This window comes from Aplidium turbinatum, chromosome 7 (genome assembly GCF_918807975.1).
Source record: "Aplidium turbinatum chromosome 7, kaAplTurb1.1, whole genome shotgun sequence".
Taxonomy (NCBI): Eukaryota; Metazoa; Chordata; class Ascidiacea; order Aplousobranchia; family Polyclinidae; genus Aplidium; species Aplidium turbinatum.
This window is the reverse complement of record NC_137478.1, coordinates 17,141,331-17,162,385: the sequence shown is the minus strand read 5'-3', so window position 1 is coordinate 17,162,385 and position 21,055 is coordinate 17,141,331. Positions and strand designations below refer to the sequence as shown.

General features: G+C 36.6%; 1 protein-coding gene across 3 annotated transcripts in view; it reads left to right on the top strand.

The window, feature by feature from the left end:
* The window catches only part of LOC145774347 (uncharacterized), a 94,092-nt gene that overhangs the window by 69,366 nt on the left and 3,671 nt on the right, over window positions 1-21,055 (top strand). The window lies entirely within an intron of this gene.

The following is a 21,055-nucleotide window of genomic DNA, read 5'->3' as shown; positions in this document are numbered from 1 at the left end:
TTAGTTGTGGTTCCACTTTTCAAAATCTACAGCAGTGGTTCTTAACATTTTTAGGCTTGCGGTACCCTACAGAAGAGAAGAACATTTTGTGGCATTCCATGGCAGAGCAACGAAATTTCACCTGGAGTGCAGCAAATTGTTGAAGCAAATGTTAACCACTTCATATTAAACACTTTAAAAATGATGTTCAAAACTTCTCTGCTTGAGTTTCAGCTCTAATGCAGTGTGGATACAAAGAACAAGTCTGCTTGTTTTGCCCACAGGAAAGACAATCCTTAAACACCTTCAGAAATCAACATAAAAATGATGACACAGCAAGTTTATTTGGAGATTAAATGTCACTTTGAAACAGCATTTCGAAAATAAAAAACAAAGTTTAGTAATTTTGATGTCAGTGTGAAATTTGTCCTTGTTTTTACGCACAAATCACCTTTATATTGGGACACACATTTTTATAAGCTTACTCTCATTTCTTTCTCATCTACAGTACATTGTAGCCCTTTTCTTTTTTTGTTTTGATATTTGTCAAAACAGAAAACCCCAAATTCGCATAGATATGATGTGTAAAACTGTTGTAAAATCATCAATGCCTTTTCTATAATGCAAAACTATTCAATAACATGATGCGTTCGACTGGTGCAAATTAAGCTAAACTATCACAAGATGTATAAAGTGACAATCTGCTTTTATTCCGACGTTTCGTCAATCAAACACGACTGACTTCTTCAGGGAGCTACACGAGGTAGTGACTATCTGTCTAGCATGGCAGATTGTCACTTTATACATCATGTGATAATTTATCTTAATTTGCACCAGTAGAACGCATCATGTTATGTAACTAAATGCCTGGTGAACAGCCTCATTCAATTGTCAGCAAAAATATACATTTTGAACTTTTATCCAAAACTCATCGAGCAGAACCTTTCTGTGTAACAGCTTTATATTTCCGTTGTTACTCGTGTCTATTAGTTTTTCCACTTGCTTGGATTGACATTTATTTTTGGTTGTATACACAGCCAAACAAAACGTACATACTAAAACAAAAACGTAAAGTGTGCAATCGGCATCCAATAAGAGAGAGCGAGAGACTGTAGCCCTAAAAAGGCGTAGGGGGTCATCGATACTGCACTTTTTTAAACAGTTATATGAAAGCAAGTATTGCGTTTTTAAATAGCAAATTGACACAATAAAGAAAAAGAATGAAGAACATAAAAAACAAATACAAATACATCCGCAAGAAATGCAACAAAATAGTAATGATATTGGACATAAAGTCCAGTAGCCTAGTCGTAGCCATAGCTCTTGATTCTTGAAGTGACTGTTTTTTGCAAGTTTTACTGAACAATTTGTAGCTATTTTTCATATCCTGGGGTAGATTATCCCATGCATTTTAAATTGTTTTGGGATAGTTGGGCATTTGCTTGTTGATTTTAAAGCGAATTGGAGCTTGATCGTCGGGTGTTATACGTATATACATAGGACCGATGTGTGAAGAAAGTTTTGAAGTTTTCCAGTAGTTTATTATTATAAAATTTAAACATAAACTTGCTTATTACTAATTTATAAGTGGAATTTACATTCAGTATACCATTATTTTGATAGAGTGGCAGTAATTTCGTATTCATTTCAAATGCTCCTATAACAATTTTAATTATCTTATTTTGTATGACTTGGATTCTATTCAAGTATTTCGTGGGTGCGCAACTGTGCATCCCCAGTTGTTAATTCCATATTGTAGGTGCGAGTGTACTACCGCACGCTATAATAAACATTTATCAGAACTTTAATAGCAATAAATTGTCTAACTCTAAGTTTACTCAGTACGCCTGAAGAAGACGATAGTTTTTTCAAAAGGTTATCAATGTGCTTATTCTCGTTGAGTTTGTTATCTATAGTGACGTGTGTTCAACCTCGTTAATTATTGTACCATGTAATTAAATTTGCATATCGGAGAGTTTAGTCTTTTTATTGCTAAGTAAAGAGTATGTAGGGCAATTCCACGTTAAATGTACCCCAGTGGTAAAAAAATAAAAAAATAGAACACTGAAAGGTTTTAACTTGTAGTGGACACCTTGAACTTTCATGAAAAAAAGTTTTTACAAGTTTTAACCTTGGAAAATATGTGTTTTTGGTGCATCTACTGAGGTACCTTGAAGAAACAAAAAAAGTTTATATTTTAAGTAAATTTTCAAATAGCCCCCAATTGGCATAGAACAACATATATTTGTGATCTGATTAGTTTTCTGAACAAAATTACTGTTCTTCTAAAGATTAACATTATGTGAAGTTATGTAAAAATAGTTTTATGGTTTGTTTTTGACAATTTAAAGCAGACCGAAGGACAATGTCCCGTTAGTCACATATTTTCACAAAACATTTTTTCTTACCAAATTGTCTAATCCCTCAAATGCCATACTCCAGGTTAATGAAAGACTCCAACAGTACTGTACAGACATCTTTCACAATTGAAAGAAAATTAACTGTGTATCTATATTTTAGTAAAAAACGTTTTGTCCCGTTAATCACGCTGTCCGGTTAGTCACAATATGTCCCGTTAGTCACAAAATCTCATGCCATAAGAAAGTATCTATTTTAATACAATTTGGGTATATATTTATATGATGTTGAAAGACACTTTTATTTCATGACAATGTTGATGCTTTATCTCATTTTCTATATGGTTATGAAGCATAGGGCTGCTTACCTACTGTATATGGAATTTAGCGGGTGCTGGTCCAATGGTACCAAATTGGTAATTGGTACTACCAATTCTTTTTTTGATTTAAGGAAGATATGTAATATGAAATGCAAGTTATGGTTCATGCTAGTCCTTTAACAAAACAAAAACGAATGTATACATAGCTTGTTTATACAGATAATACTAAATTACTTGTATAATGTATGTATATATACATATTGAATTATAATTGCTCTGGCTGTCCAAGTGGCTAACAGACACACTATTTCATCTTCTAATGCTTCCTCAAGTCTACCACATTCTCATAAAGAGAGGCATTGTGGGTAGCATTTTAAATAGATACTACCAACAATACACCTTTTAAGGGCTTGGGGAGTGTGCTAGATAATTAATCATGCACTGGTAGAGCTTGAAAGTAGACAACCACAACAATCTTGTATATGATTATTATCAATAAACTAACAGCGATAATTGTGCCAAAGTTGACGAGCATAAAGAGATGTACAGTAAGAGCGAAACAAGACACATTTTTTACTCTTTGTGAACATTTGCTATATTTATTTTTTAATTTGTTTACAGTACAATAAAGAGATTTAACTTGTCGCAATATGTCCTTGCCATCGGATATTATAATGAGGACGTGATATATGCACCTAAATACGTAATATTTTCAACAAACTCGATCGGTTCTTGGTCAGCAATAATCTTTGGGGAAGCAGACAGATCGAAATGTTTGGGCTTAAATAACACCCCAAAGAATTTTCTACAGTTAAATGTAATGTCATGTTACTTAGCAAAGTCTTGGCAGATTTTAATCAATTTACGTCAACCAACAAGGCTGGGACAAAAGCAGCAAAGGTCATCAGCAAACATAATGTGATTTACAAATGCATTCCCTACATAGCAACCCACTTTAGACATGTTAAGCTTTTTGGATAGATCATTAACATAAAGGGCAAAGAGGTATGGACTCAAAACCCCACCCTGCCTTACCCCATTTGAAACACAAAAAGGCTGAGAGAGGTGGCCACCCCATTTTACACGCATAGTTTGATGACTGTACCAATACTGCAACAAACGGACAAATTGCATAGGCAGTAGGCACTCTTCTTTCAATCATTTTTTTAAACAAAGTGTGATGATTAATTTTATCAAAAGCTTTAGAGGCATCTAAAAACATGGAAAAGACAGGAGCAGTAATAAAGATGGCCAAATCTGCTGCTGAAAGAAAAAGGAAACAGATTCAAAAAATGAAACATAAGGGAACCTATGAAAATTACTTGAAGCAACAGAAAGAAAAAATGAAAAAGTTTACGGCAAAACAACATGAAATTATATAAAAAATAAAAAATGTCAAACATTGAAAAAAATAAGGTTGTTGAAGCAAAAAGAATGTAAGAGCGACGGAAAAAATCTCTATACCGGTACCGAGAAGCACAGAAGAAGATTTCTGACTCAGCTGCTCTTCTTCCTCCCAAACTGTTACAGTGTCTCCCTCAGACTCTGCCTTCAGGAGCAGATCAAGCTACGGTAAAGCTGTAACACGTGCGAAAAGAAATCTACCATATAGCCCAAGCAAAAGGCGTGCAGTTGTTCGAAAACTTGCCTGGGAAGAAATGACCAAAAAAACCTTTGCAGTCAAATAACCAATCCAAAGAAGAGAAAACTAACAGAAATAGACAAAATGGATATAAGTAATTTCTATCACCGTGATGACATCTGAAGATAATCACCAGGAGTGAAAGACTGCATCAATGTTGTAATTAATGGAGAAAAAGTATTTAAGAGAAAAAAAGAGAAATCATTTATATTGTACATTATTTCATTGAAGTAGCTTAGCAGTGGTGCCCTAAAGTACTGGCACCCATTGAAATGTTTCTGTGATTCACCTGGGGTGCAAGACTCATTTCAGTTTTACAAAATTGTTACTCAGTTCACTGATTAATACAAGAAAACAACAACAAAAATAATGAAAATAACATGGATGTCCCGTTAGTCACAAAGGCTATATCCCGTTAGTCACAATGACACACTTCATTTATGATGTAACTACTAACATACACTTTAAGATATTTCCAAACTAAACCATGCTGACATTTCCTTGATACTTACACTACACAATACTGGCATTTCAATAGAATTCGTGCTGTCAATGAGCAGACTTTTGAATTTGCATTCACAGCACCAATTTTTAAGATTTGTCCCTTGTCCCGTTACTCACAACAAACTTTTAGATTTTTGAAAAAAGTAAAAAGTTCATGAATTTCTCAAATAGTGCAAAGTTTAGGTCCAAGACACTGATAACTAATCTCATAGGTTTCATGTTTTTACATCATCTTATATTTGTTAATTACATCCAAAAGCAGTCAAAATGTCCCGTTAATCACATTTGGAATTGCCCTGTAGTTAGTTTCACTCAAGTTGAGTGTCAACTGATTGTTATCAAGCCAAATGTGTAGTTTGCATTATTCTTTATCATCGGTTGGAGGTTGCTAGTAATTTTGTGAGCCAACTAAAGTACAGTTTTTAAATTAGTTTCATCAGGAAGATCGTTTATCTAAACCGGTAACAAAAAGGGGCCAAGTACACTGTCCTGAGGAACACCAATGGTAATATTTGAGCGAGGAGAGTTGATTTCGCGCCATGCACGACTGCACGTATTGCTGCCTATTGGTTAGGTATTAATGAATAAGTTTTTTAATGTTTCCCCTTATGCCACAATGCTTTAACTTGTCAATTAAGATTCTTCTTTACGCTTCAAATTAACATGAGAGTCCGGTGCAGGGTCGTAGCAACAAAGATGGTGGCCCCCTCTGAACATAAGTTCGGGGCGCATATTTACAAAAGGTTTCCTATTTTGTGCCTATCTCGAAAACTGACCAATCAGATGCCGGATCGCTTTCTTACGTCATTGCGTCATTTACGTTTTCTTTCTTTGGTCTTCTGCTAATAATGTCTGGTACAGGAGCAGGCTGGTAGTCAAGTCAATTTATTTTGTTTTAACAGCGCCATATATTAACAAACAATCAGAGTACGGTAAATGGAATTGTCAAAACAATGCATTGTACAACTGTTGGTTAGATTATGGCGCAATCAGGATGGTAGCGAAAGATTAAGTTCGCAAGTTAGTCAGGTAAGTGAAGTGTACTGATGCATGTACAATTGAAATGAATGAAATGTTTCGCAAGTTAGTCAGTTAATTGAAATGAATGAAAGCGCGCATAAAATAATTATCAATGGAAAATGAGTTAATGTAATTTTCTTGGCACTCGATGTAGCAGATATAGCAAGTTAGTCAGTTAACTGTAGCTTAGGTACTGGTGCATGTAAAATTGAGCCTGACAAATTGGTAATGTTAATTTTTTATTTCAGTAGCCCAACCTAGGCAATTGCTGGCATCATGGCTTCTCAGGTAGCCTACCACCTGTGCAATTGGTAAAGCGGTTAGAACATTGCGTACTTGAGAAAGCCTGTGCAATTGATATCTTTCTCCAAGCTGGCTAATAAAACCACAGATACGCTAGGCTGGGCTCTATTGGTGAGTGCAAAAAGGCTCCAATTGTGGCAGGTGGAAAAAAGGTTTTGAGGGTATAGTGGTAACAGTGCTAGTTTTAGGATTGAAACATTATGCTGATGTGATGATACAAGTTATTGATAGCTAGCTGTTTAGCTATAGTTAGTTTAGCTACAGTTACCTATTACTTGTTGATAGCTATAGTAAGACCATTGAAGGTATTTACTGGAATCGGGGATATAGTGAGCTTGGGATATGAAGTCACGTGACCTCGCGAGAAGCACTTCTGCGCACAGTAGTGTCACTGTTTGGCAAGTATTCAAAGTTTACTTTAAACAGCGCTGTTGGTGATTAGGCTGCACGTTGAAGACTAGTTAGTAATGAAGTTTGGTTGTGCAATAGGGTCAGAAAGGCTAATGAACGTCTTTTGCATGCTGGTTTTCTGTAGGCTATGTGTAAATACACATCTAAATACTTTGCAAGTGGATTTAGACTAGGTTTATAAAACATTACGGTATTTTGTATTGTCCATTGAAGCAAATTTGTGTGATCAGTCTTGTTTTCTGTGCAAAGTGGAATATAAGAAACAAAACAGGCAGTTCTAAGTTTACTAAGGTTCCTTTTCTGTATTAAAAACAAGACTGAGGATACTTTTTATACAAATGATTAGTATGTGGGCCTACATTGGATATGTAGCCTTGTCATTGTAGTGAGAGCTTTCAAGAGTTAATTTGTCAGAACAAGAGCTAGTAGTAAGAGTATGGGTTAATTTCAATACATCACACCATCAATACACTGACTAGTATCATTGACTAATTTAATGTAGCTTTGTGCATATTAAATTGTGCTAGACCATAGGCAGGTGAAGCAGTTGCCTCTCTGTCATCAACAAAATCACTAATTTAGGCAAAAATATATGTATTTAAGCCAGTGGCGTACCCTGGTTGATTTTACTAGGCATGCAATGGAGGGAAGGTCATAGCCAGTGTAGGAAGGTCTGGGGGCATGCTCCCCCAGGAAAATTTTGCAGATTTGCCTTAGGTTTTATAGCTTTTCCTGCAATCTGAGCTTTACTTAGCTGTTCTTGCAATCTGAGCTTGTTTGAGCTGTTTTGCAAAAAATGAGGTTCGAAACACATCATGAATCCAATGTCTTAACTTTATATGCCATGTTAAACATTCAAAACCAGTTAGGCTAAAGCTTTTGCAATGCAATACAACGAATACCACAAAATTAAAATAAAATTGCACACATTTTTCCCCCTAAAGTGGTTCTGTAATCTGTATGGTTATAGCTGTAAGCCTAGGCTATAATATGACAGAATGGCCTGTTTCGGTGAGTCCGATCCCTTAACGGGGAATTTTTTCAAATTTTTTTTTAATTGTCGGGTACCGTAGCCTAATTATCATTGCCGTTTTAAGGTTTGGGGTTAGGGTTAGAGGTTAGGAACTCACCGAATCGGACTCACCGAATAGTAGCAGACCCATAATGTGAAGTAAATCAATATAGGCTAACTAAAGGGCTAGCTTGTTAGTAGTCCAGAAAGTTATTTGTAAACAAAAGTTTATACATACAATACATATGTTAAATTTTAGTAGCAATCCAAGGTTTTAATCTGATCTTTCATTTAGGTTTTATTGTGATAAATTCAGTGCTTTAGTAATCTATATTTGTGAAATGGGGCTTGTGTGTTGTGTAACAAGCTGTACAAGTGGGTATGTACAGTTGTACACGTCTTGCAAGACTGCAGTGAAAGTACCAATGTTTTGATTTCTGAAAGATGAAGAAATGAAAAAAAGATGCTGTCTGTTTCATAAATTTAATTGCAAATGTGTGGAAAATCATGTCTGTTACAACACCTACAAAAGGTAAGAATAAGATCAAAAGAATGGCTTTAGTTTGGTTGTTAAATTTAATTAATTAGATTGAAATTGTGTAGAGTGACAGCAGTACTTATTACGGCCCAGCAAATAAGTTTTTGCTCATTTATTCACCAACTTCTGACTTTGATTCGAGGCAAAAAAAGGTTCGTTCTGGCGAGGATAGTAGGTCTAAATTGTATGTTGTGTACCAATGGGTGTACACTACTCAGAAATTGCTAATGTGCACTGTATTTTTTCAGCTTTTCGAAAAAGAGAAGAGTTGTGTTCTCCAATTGAAGCTGATAGAATCAAACAACAACCGAGTTTGACCTTCTTTGGAAAAGCTAGAGATCTATTTATACTTTGGAAAAAAGAAACCTTTTGGGCTCACTTCACAGACATTTACTGCATGCATTCAGACCATGGGTGCGGTTCCAGAGTTGGCGCAACATTGATGACCAACCATCATTTCACCTATGTTATTTGTTATACCTCACAGCCAATGGAGTTGCTACTCTCATAAACACCTTAACAGTTTTTTCAAGCGTGCTTGGTATTGTACTGTAATGTTTATTGTATGCTTACTTCACATTTATTTACAACCAATCGTATGGAGTGAGTATTGGTGAAGTTGCTGTTGTATTCTTATTGAATAAGATCAGACTTTCATTGATTAGCAATACCTTATTGTGGCAGGGTAGATTGTTTATCAGTGTGTTGTGATTTGACTACATAATCTCCTGGTCATTCCAGACTAGTTTTGATGGCCATATCTCAAACAAAGTATTTGCTTATTTTTTATTTATTTTTTTTACCATGTGATATATTTTATTAAATAAGGTCATCTTTACGAAGCAGACACAAAATGCTGACTTTAATAAGTAATCACCCTATCTACGAAGGGATAGGCCTATAGCTGTTTGCATGATTAACTGTCTTAGTCATTGATTAAGTATATTTACGTCTACTTGTCTATATCACGAAACATAGTGTAATCTAAATGGCGATATAAAGTAGATATTTACACTATTTACAAGGTGAATCTTGAAAAAACAAAAGTGATGGTGAGTGGAGCAGAAGGAACAGTTGTTGAGAGCAAATTAGATCCCTGTGGAATATGTGGCAAGAGAGTGATGAGAAATTCAATGCAATGCAAGGAATGTGGAAAGTGGGTACATGCAAGATGTGCTAATGTCAAGAGAGCCGCAACAAGATTGGCGAAGTGTTTTGTTTGTGGGAAATGCAGTAAAGGAAGGAATGAAGTGGAAGGCCATGATGATGAGTTCTGCCATGGCATCGAAACAGTGACAGACTTCTGTTATCTGGGTGATCGGATAGATGGAAGTGGTGGATGTGAAGCAGCGGTGACAACAAGGGCAAGATTGGGCTGGGCAAAGTTCAGGGAATGTGGGGAAATGTTGTACGGCAGAAAATTTTCACTAAGGATGAAAGGAAAAGTCTATCGGAGCTGTGTGCGGCCTGCAATGCTATATGGTAGCGAGACATGGGTATTGAGAGAGAGTGAACTGGCAATCCTGAGAAGAACGGAAAGGTCAATGGTGAGAGCAATGTGTGGGGTGAAAACGAGAAGGGAAAAAAGGACTGAAGTATTGTTGGATATGCTAGAGATGAGAGAGACCATAGACCAAATGGCAAGGGCAAATGGAGTAAGATGGTATGGACATGTGATAAGGAGGGAGGAAGGAAGTTTTCTTAGAAAGGCACTAGATCTAAAAGTGGATGGGAAGAGGAAACGCGGTCGTCCAAGAAGAACGTGGAAACAACAAGTGAAGGATGAATTTAAAAAAGTCGGACTGAAGGAGGAAGATGCAAGGGACAGGGTGAAATGGAGAAGAGGGATAAAAACAATTGCTGCGCGGAAACAATCGGCCACCCCCACTAGTGGGGAACAAACCGACGATGGATTATGATGATGATGATTTACACTATAGAATATTTGACTTGGGTAAATTTGATCAAAGTGTTGGAAGCATTAATTACGTTGTTCAAATTGCTTGTATCATCAATCTTATCATTTACTTGCTTCCTTGATTGTCACCATTGCACGGTATTGTGCTCTGTCATGTTACACCATCTGACATATCTTCTTGAAGAAGTCAATTGTATTGATTGACGAAACGTACGAAAATGGATTTATCGTGTTCATGACTGTGTACTGTGTAGCTGTTAATTAGTAACATGGTAATAGTGTTAAGTAACATGCGTAACTATAATGTGTCAATGACAGTAGTCTATGTATGCGCTTTAGTGCATTCAATGATGTGCTGGTGCGTGTACTGTAAAGCCAGAGGTAATGAATACCGTATAACATATGTACCAAAAATGACCGGTGTTTTATAGGACACCGTGGTAGTCCTAGTGGTAAGGTAGTAGAAAGTTTTTTTTACGTACTAAAAGTGAACATTATTGAAAACAAATTGTCTTTTCAAAAAAATCTTAAGGTACTATGTGTTCGTTTTGTGTACATCCGAGTTTGCCTGTAGACTTCGTGTAGGCCTAATCGACAACTTTTTTTAAACCCCAAAGTTAGAGTTGCAGTTTGTCCTTTTCCCTCAAGACGTTACCAATATTACCCAATGACATTACCACACTATGGTTTGACTTTCATAACCCAGGGAAAGCTGTCACAGATATTTGTCGCGTCTGCACCAGGAACAATTAACCTTCAACCTGCTCTCCTACCTCCATACAAGCGCTGGCAGCAATTAGGAAATTGCATCGCTAAGCCTATCTTAGTTCGGTTCTTGTTAGGTTGTTAGTTTTTGTTATTATTGTTAGGTTCTTGTAAGTCGCAATCTTCAGTGAATTTTATGCATAGCGTTTATGTTTTCATGTTACCAATAAAGTATCTTTAAAGATGACAATCATATTCCAATCATATGCAGGACATATTTAAGCAGGATGAAGAGCAGCTGTTTACATTTGAATCATGCCAGGTGGTAAGAATATTGGTATCAACGAGCTCCTGCAGAGCGTGCTCTTTGTGACCATAGATCAATATAATCTGTTTAAAGGTATGAACACTGATCCTCTAGACAAGTTCCATGCAACGCACTTCTCTGTAATAGCATTCCAGTAAATATATTATACATGTGCACTTGCAATACTCCATATACAGAAACTGCAACAGATGCAAAGAAACAATTACAGTTTTATTTTATTAATCAAAAATGTGATAATGTATGAGTTTCGGTATTGCCTATTCAAGTTGAATGCAATGATAAGTAGGGCAACCAAAAGACATGGACTTTAAAGGCGATAATGTGAAACATTACTTGATGTTGAAGTATAATACTATCAGTAATTTCGGGATACCCTCTCAGTAATTTCGGGATATTTAAAGACACTCCATATTTATCTTTTGCAGTTTTTCGAGTGACTTTCATTATGTGTTCGTTAGCTGTGGTGTTGAGTCTTCCACATTTTTCTTTTATTTCATTAGAAAAACAAAGATATCCTTACTTAACGCCAACGGTTTGAATGCTAATATGCTTTGTATTTTGCATTTGGGTTGCAAACGCAGAAAGTTATGAGTCAAAATTTGTAAATTATAAAGTCAAAATTTCAAGTTTTTATGTCAAAAAATTGGTTGCCCTAATAAGCAACATTGGTTGAGCTTCCTAGTGAGAGCATCATCTTGATTCTTGGGTCATTGTTTTTTAAGAAAGGAGGAATGTTTTAACTCAAGCCTAATAAACTTAGTTTAAAGTAAACGCAACAAGAAAATCACTTGTGAAGAAAGGGCGTTCTTCCCGGCTATATAGGAATGAGATGTAGGGGTGAAATGCTTTCTTTTTGTCCGATAGTCCAAATCTAAAATTGCAGATAAAATGTATTATAAGAATTGGATAATCATCACGGTTCATTTACTTTCATTACTGCACATTGTATACTCAGTGATTATATGATATATACAAAAATATTACGACATTTAGCCTCCCACAGTACTAGCCTATAGCGATTAGCCTGCCAGACAGCAGAGCAGACACAAACTAAAGTTGCCAGATGTTTTTAAAATTTATAGCCCAATTGCTACTGAAAAGTAGCCCAGTCGTCGAAAGAAATGAAACAAGTTCAGAATATAGTCAAAGTTTTTTTTATGAATATAGAAAAAAACAAGAAAAAACCCTACTGCTAACATTTTTCCGCGACTTTGAAACAAAACTAGCCTAACTCCAGGGGAAAACCGCAGAACTGGCAATCCTGGAGAAAACCTACGTAATCACGCAAAAAAACTTTGCAAATGAGTTGACGTAAGAAAGCGATACGGCTTCTGATTGGTTAGTTTTCGAGATAGGCACAAAATAGGGAACCTTTTGTAAATATGCGTCCGAGGCCCCTTCCAACGCAGAAACTGGACTGTGGTTTTTATTTTACACGACATGCAGGGTTCATATTATGTATACACACTCATTACACAGTAGAGCGCGCAGTTCCGCTAATTAGGGAAGCTAACGCTTTGGTTAGCGAATTAGCATTTCCGCTAATATTTAGAAATTTTAGCGGATTCGTTAAACAAACCGCTGATTTGTTGAAAGCTAACTTTTGCATTAGCTGCTCCTACCAGTGCACTGTGTATACATAGATCTACAGTGACAGTGTGGACATAATATTACGCAAAGCGCTTCTTTCGAGCCTTGTTCTGCGCAAATTGCAATGGGTCATAGTCCAAGGATCTGGCAATCTTGTTCTCGATGGTACAAATTGGTAGTTGCAAGAGCAGAAAGTCTGTCATCTGTCATGTTTGAGCGCAGGATATTCTTGATCAGTTTCATTCTGCTGAAGGTCCTTTCAGCACTGGCAACAGTAACTGGTGTGGTCGGTCAGAAAAGTTCTGATGCAACTGCAAAGATTCGGATATATCTCCTGTAGGTTGTTCTTGTACGTTAAAAAATGCTTTGCCGTGACAAGTCCTCTCTCTTTCTCAGTGACATAAATAAAACGATTCAATTCCATTATTAGTTCGTTGGCATCAATGTCTCCCATTTTTCTTTTAAATTTTTTGCAGTGATTGTCCAGTTCCATTGTCCGCCCTGTTAGCTCAGTGATTACGTGTCCGCTCAAGATCACGCGGCGCAAGTTCGACTGTCGGGGTGTGCGCTTGAGCAACGCATTTCAGGACTGCTCTCCATTTAGCGGCACCTAGTGAATGTAATAATTTCCTGGCAACAACACTTCAATAATCGGAAAACTTTTCTCTGCCAATCTCGGTAACCGGCCCTGTGTCAAGAGCCTCTACAAGTAAGCGAAACTACCAGGAATAACCAATCAAAGCTTTGTCAGTCCGAGGATAAAGATTCAAAACCAACCAACCAGGGATGGAGGAACCATTTTAAAAGTAGGTGGGCCCAGAGGAGCAGCAGTCAAAATCAACCCCCTTAGCATTGCTGCATTCCAAATACTTTATATCATTTATACATTGAGTTTCCATGATTGCCTTTCGTACCAACAAGCAAAAAGTTTCCATTTTTGGGCTCAATTTGGCTAAAACATTTACAAAATTGTTAAATTGCTTTATTAGACCGAGAGAGCCTGCGACAGAAGATTTCACCCCATAAGGTACAAAAGGTTTGACCCCTTGAAGTTACTGGGATCAACCATGCCACTCACAAAAAGTATGGAAGATTGACCCCACTGGGTGGGTCTGGACCCTAGAGCCCCTAAAAAGCCCCAAAAGGGGGGTTATTTCACCCCATAGGGTACATGGACCAAACTTGGTCATTCTATGTCAGGACATCACAAAATATCAAATCTAACCATATTTTCGGGTGGAAAGGTAACCCAAAAAAGTCTGTATATATTTTTTTTTAAAAACCCGGGTTTTTTTGGGTTTTTTTAAAAAAGATGCAAAAAAGGTAGATTCATGGTTGCATGAATGTTGCATCATCCATTAATTTCAAGATCAAGTTGGATGTTGCATCATCCACTGATTTCTACGCCAAGTTGATGCTACCGTGGTAGAAATCACATAATTGTATCATTTGCTTTAGATTTGAAGGCAAGGAGCATTTATGCCATCATGTTTAAACATTTTTTATTATACAGTATATTATATATATAGTAATGGATGAGCGATTGCGTGGCCATAGGCAAATGCTCTGAAACAGCCATTCGTTAGAATCCAGAATCTGTAATTGGTAAATAGCCTCCTAAATTGCATTTTACATCATATATACAGACTACAGTAGAGTAGTACTTTCACCAGTTTAACTATAGTATAAGGCTTTCTTGCATAAATGAGTTTTAGTGTAGTATACACAAAGTGGCATTACTTGATCTTTGTGTACTGTACAATATCCACTGCGTTTTCAGTTTATTCTTGGAAATTTACTTCACAATCACATCCTTAAGTCCTAATTTAAAGTTTGTTTTAAGTGCTTTGTAGTGTTTTTGTTCATTCTTTTAATTTTCTAATAAAAACTGGACAAATATAATGCTCTGGGTTTTTTTATGGGTTTTTTTAAGTGGGTTTTTAAAACAAATTAAACACCCGGGTTTTTTTGGGTCGGGTAAAATACCGACAACCCTGGTATATTTACTTGAATGCTATTACAGAGAAGTGCGTTGCATGGAACTTGTCTAGAGGATCAGTGTTCATACCTTTAAACAGGTTATATTGATCTATGGTCACAAAGAGCACGCTCTGCAGGAGCTCGTTGATACCAATATTCTTACCACCTGGCATGATTCATATGTAAACAGCTGCTCTTCATCCTGCTTAAATATGTCCTGCATATGATTGGAATATGATTGTCATCTTTAAGGATACTTTATTGGTAACATGAAAACATAAACGCTATGCATAATATTCACTGAAGATTGCGACTTCCAAGAACCTAACAATAATAACAACAACTAACAACCTAACAAGAACCAAACTAAGATAGGCTTAGCGATGCAATTTCCTAATTGCTACCAGCACTTGTATGGAGGTAGGATAGCAGGTTGAACGTTAATTGTTCCTGGTGCAGATGCGACAAATATCTGTCACAGCTTTTCCCGGGTTGTGAAAGTCAAACCATAGTGCGGTAATGTCATTGGGTAATATTGGTAACGTCTTGAGGGAAAAGGACAAGCTGCAACTTTAACTTTGGGGTTTAAAAAAAAAGTTGTCGATTAGGCCTACACGAAGTCTACAGGCAAACTCGGATGTACACAAAACGAACACATAGTACCTTACCACTAGGACTACCACGGTGTCCTATAAAACACCAGTCATTTTTGGCACATATATTATACGGTATTCATTACCTCTGGCTCTACAGTACACGCACCAGCACATCATTGAATGCACTAAAGCGCGTACATAGACTACTGTCATTGACACATTATAGTTACGCATGTTACTTAACACTATTAACATGTTACTAATTAAGAGCTACACAGTACACAGTCATGAAAACAATAAATCCATTTTCGTACGTTTCGTCAATCAATACAATTGACTTCTTCAAGAAGATATATCAGATGGTGTAACATGACAGAGCACAATACCATGCAATGGTGACAATCAAGGAAGCAAGTAAATGATAAGATTGATGATACAAGCAATTTGAACAACGTAATTAATGCTTCCAACACTTTGATCAAATTTACCCAAGTCAAATATTCTATAGTGTAAATATCTACTTTATATCCCCATTTAGATTACACTATGTTTCGTGATATAGACAAGTAGACGTAAATATACTTAATCAATGACTAAGACAGTTAATCATGCAAACAGCTATAGGCCTATCCCTTCGTAGATAGCGTGATTACTTATTAAAGTCAGCATTTTGTGTCTGCTTCGTAAAGATGACCTGTATTTAATAAAATATATCACATGTTAAAAAAAATAAATAAAAAATAAGCAAATACTTTGTTTGAGATATGGCCATCAAAAATAGTCTGGAATGACCAGGAGATTATGTAGTCAAATCACAACACACTGATAAACAATCTACCCTGCCACAATAAGGTATTGCTAATCAATGAAAGTCTGATCTTATTCAATAAGAATACAACAGCAACTTCACCAATACTCACTTCATACGATTGGTTGCAAATAAATGTGAAGTAAGCATACAATAAACATTACAATACCAAGCACGCTTGAAAAAACTGTTAAGGTGTTTATGAGAGTAGCAACTCCATTGGCTGTGAGGTATAACAAATAACATAGGTGAAATGATGGTTGGTTATCAATGTTGCGCCAACTCTGGAACCGCACCCATAGTCTGAATGCATGCAGTAAATATCTGTGAAGTGAGGTGAGCCCAGAAAGGTTTCTTTTTTCCAAAGAAGGTCAAACTCGGTTGTTGTTTGATTCCATCAGCTTCAATTGGAGAACACAACTCATCTCTTTTTCGAAAAGCTGAAAAAATACAGTGCACATTAGCAATTTCTGAGTAGTGTACAGTGTACACCCATTGGTACACAACATACAATTTAGACCTAGGGGAAAGCCGTGTATTATGAACCCCCTAACAATAAATGTTCCTAATTTCACAACTTCAACAAAAATATGGACGATATTCACACAACAGCAAGCTAACATGCATACCTATTCCCCATCAACATATTAGTATGTGATATTTTGCAATCAAAAAGTTATTTCAATTTTATTAATTTACCAAAAGAGTTCATATTACACAACCCTCTGTGTAATATGAACCCCTGTGATGTGTAATATGAACCGCTTTGAACCATTGCTGAATAGAGGTGGATTGACTACACAAAACTGCACCAAAGCAAGCCACATTACATGTGGAGCATAACAAAATTTATTACCACAAGGTTTTCAAATAATCTACACCAATTTTAGTAAACATGCACTACTTTTTAAATGCAAGCATTAAATTCACAAAAAGATAAGCAACACTAATCGAACCACGTGCACTGCATTGAGAATGCTGGTAAAATTGAAGTCTGAACCCCAGTTTACAGAACCCAGAACCACCCCAGTTTACAGAACCCCAGTTTACAAAAATTCATTACACCATCATAAAGCACTTGGTAATATGAACCTGGGTTCATATTACACATTCAGCTAGGGTTCATGTTACACACTTGTGGTGATTCCAGTTAAAATGCTGATAATCAACTAAATAATGCATTTTTTAAATAAAACTTGTTGTGATTTCCATCATCACGTTTATTTGAGGGTATATTAATCAAAAAAATACAAGTCCATTGATATACTGACAAAAAAAACAACAATTTTTCCATCTGCAAAATAATATCACACAAGCTTTAAACCTTCATACCTACAAAACTTCAGCAACACGCCAACTTTCAACAAGAACTTTTCCGGTCGAATGACCAGCAAACTTACTTAATTCAAACTGCTAAAAGTCAAACTTTTTTATTGCCACGTTTTCTAAAAACAACAGGGGGTTCATAATACACAGCAGTTCATATTACACGGCTTTCCCCTACTATCCTCGCCAGAACGAACCTTTTTTTTTGCCTCGAATCAAAGTCAGAAGTTGGTGAATAAATGAGCAAAAACTTATTTGCTGGGCCGTAATAAGTACTCTGCCGTCTCAAGGTAAAGCGACGTAACTACATATTTTTGATTTTCCCACTTTTTATTGTTAAACGCTTCACAAAGACTATATTTTTCTTCCAGCAAAGACTCAACAGCGTAACTGCAGTAGTTTGCGAGATATTTGTTGGTAAAATGACGTAACTACATGTAAAGATGATATATGCAAAGCCAAAACGACGTAACTGGCAATTACGTCGTTTTACCATAGAATCTAGAGCAAATAATCCCAGTTACGTCGAATTGCAGTAGAGTCTAGAGTTAATCCCAAATTCTCAATGGGGTGTTAGTCTCTGCCAAACAAGGCCAATTGTTTCGCTCGTTTTGTAAAGATAAATGAGGTTAATCTTTTGTTAATGGGTTGACTTTGCAGCCTCTGTACTCAAACAGTAAACACTCTTCATAAAGCGCCTTGTAGCATCATTTTAGTGAACAGAATCAGCAGTTAGCTTTAAAGCAGTTACAAGCACTAGTTGAACGCGAATAATGGCCAGAAAAATCGACTTGCATGAAGTTGTGGAAACGCTTATGAATGATTCTGAAGACGATAATGACAGAGACTACATCCCAAGCGAGAGCGATGATGGCGTAGAACAGGCTTCACAATATTCTGAGGACGAGAACGTTAATGACAGAGACCACATCCCAAACGAGAGCGATGATGTTGTAGAACGTACTCCAGTCACACTTGCCACAAACAAACCAAAAGATGTAAATAAAAAGAAACGAAAAGATCAGAAGTCGAAAAGATCGAATATGACTGTTTGGCTCATCCTTTAAAGCCACCGTGTCCAGATAAATGTATAAAAGGATGCATAAAAGTCTTAGGTGAAGATGATCGGCAAAGAATTCATCACCAGTTTTGGCACTAAATTATAACCAAAGACGAAACTGGATGTGGCAGAACATCCGTCAAACTCCCAAAGCCCGCTCCACTTCTCAAAGTTTTTTTAGAAGGAAGAATACCTTGACCTACACATTGCGCAGATCGCCAGAATCTGGAGGTGGTTTTAAATAGGTGTGTAAATCGTTTTTCCTTTCTACTTTAGGATATAATCCAAAAAACGCGGGGACATACTAAGCAAGCTATGCCCGCTTATGCCGGCAAATCGACGTCAATTTTGGAAACAGCTACCCACCAATGACAACTCACTTGACTCAATAGATGTTGACTAAAGATACTGCATTGTATTTGAACAATATTACAAATTTTGTGTGTGAATCTAATGCATTGTTTGAGATATGCTGGTTTGCCTTTGCAGCACAGTCAGAAACACAAGCAGGTTTACAAAGGTAAAGCGACGTAACTACACTAATTATCTTAATTAGCGAAACTTAGGACAGCAATCAATGTTTTTGTTCTCATTCAAACAAAATGTAGGCAAGTTCTTTTAGGTAGAGGCATCAAATGTTGAATTGCGATTAAAATGTAGTTATGGTTTACGATTAACTTTAAAGCGTTTTTTCTCGGTGTTTACTTTTCTGTAGTTACGTCGCTTTACCTTGGGACAGCAATACTGTTGTCACTCTACACAATTTCAATCTAATTAATTAAATTTAACAACCAAACTAAAGCCATTCTTTTGATCTTATTCTTACCTTTTGTAGGTGTTGTAACAGACATGATTTTCCACACATTTGCAATTAAATTTATGAAACAGGCAGCATCTTTTTTTCATTTCTTCATCTTTCGGAAATCAAAACATTGGTACTTTCACTGCAGTCTTGCAAGACGTGTACATACCCACTTTTACAGCTTGTTACACAACACACAAGCCCCATTTCACAAATATAGATTATTAAAGCATTGAATTTATCACAATAAAACCTAAATGAAAGATCAGATTAAAACCTTGGATTGCTACTAAAATTTAACATATGTAAATTATGTATTGTATGTATATACTTTTGTTTACAAATAACTTTCTGGACTACTAACAAGCTAGCCCTTTAGGTAGCCTATATTGATTTACTTCATATTATGGGTCTGCTACTATTCGGTGAGTTCCTAACCTCTAACCCCTAACCCTAAAACGGCAATGATAATTAGGCTACGGTACCCAATAATTTTAAAAAAAATTGAAAATTCCCCGTTAAGGGATCGGACTCACCAAAATAGGCCATTCCATCATTTAATAGCCTAGGCTTACAGCTATAACCATACAGAACCACTTTAGGGGGCAAAATGTGTGCAATTTTAATGAAACATTGCTTAATTCAGTGGCGTATTCTTCATACATGCAAGCCATGCACTGCATGCCTTACAATTCTGATGAAATCAGAAATCTTTCCAGGACAACGAATTTATGCGTAGAAATAGAAAGTGTTAATAACAGAACCTCCTCGCTCTCTTAATTTCAATATTGGCCACTTCAATATTGAAAAGTGTTTGGCCACTGGGCCTTTTTTAGTTTCCCGATTGGCATTTGTTGGTAGCAGTGGCCGAGTGGTTAGCGCGTTGGGCTCGCAGTCGAGAGCCTGCATGTTCGACTCCAGCTACCCGTACTTGCTGTTGTTTCTCTGGGCAAGAAACTTTACGATAATTGCCTCTACCCAGTGATCGATTTCGAGTAATGGGTAGTACCAAATTTAATATGTAGAGTAGACAACCGGAAACAGACATTGCAGTCGGCTGCAGCGTGGGTCAGGTGTACGTCGCAAGGCGTACACTGATGCATAGCGCTCAAGTCCGCTTTCCCGCAATGCAGGATAAAGATAATAAAACAAACAAACCAGGATACTCCACTGGCTTAAATACATATATTTTTGCCTAAATTAGTGATTTTGTTGATGACAGTGGGGCAACTGCTTCACCTGCCTATGGTCTAGCACAATTTAATATGCACAAAGCTACATTGAATTAGTCAATGACACTAGTCAGTGTATTGATGGTGTGATGTATTGAAATTAACCCATACTCTTACTACTAGCTCTTGTTCTGACAAATTAACTCTTGAAAGCTCTCACTACAATGACAAGGCTTCATATCCAATGTAGGCCCACATACTAATCATTTGTATAAAAAATATCCTCAGACCTCAGTCTTGTTTTTAATACAGAAAAGGAACCTTAGTAAACTCAGAACTGCCTGTTTTGTGTCTAATATTCCACTTTGCACAGAAAACAAGACTGATCACACAAATTTGCTTCAATGGACAATACAAAATACCGTAATGTTTTATAAACCTAGTCTAAATCCACTTGCAAAGTATTTAGATGTGTATTTACACATAGCCTATAGAAAACCAGCATGCAAAAGACGTTCATTAGCCTTTCTGACCCTATTGCACAACCAAACTTCATTACTAACTAGTCTTCAACGTGCAGCCTAATCACCAACTTTCGCTACCATCCTGATTGCACCATAATCTAACCAACAGTTGTACAATGCATTGTTTTGACAATTCCATTTACCGTACTCTGATTGTTTG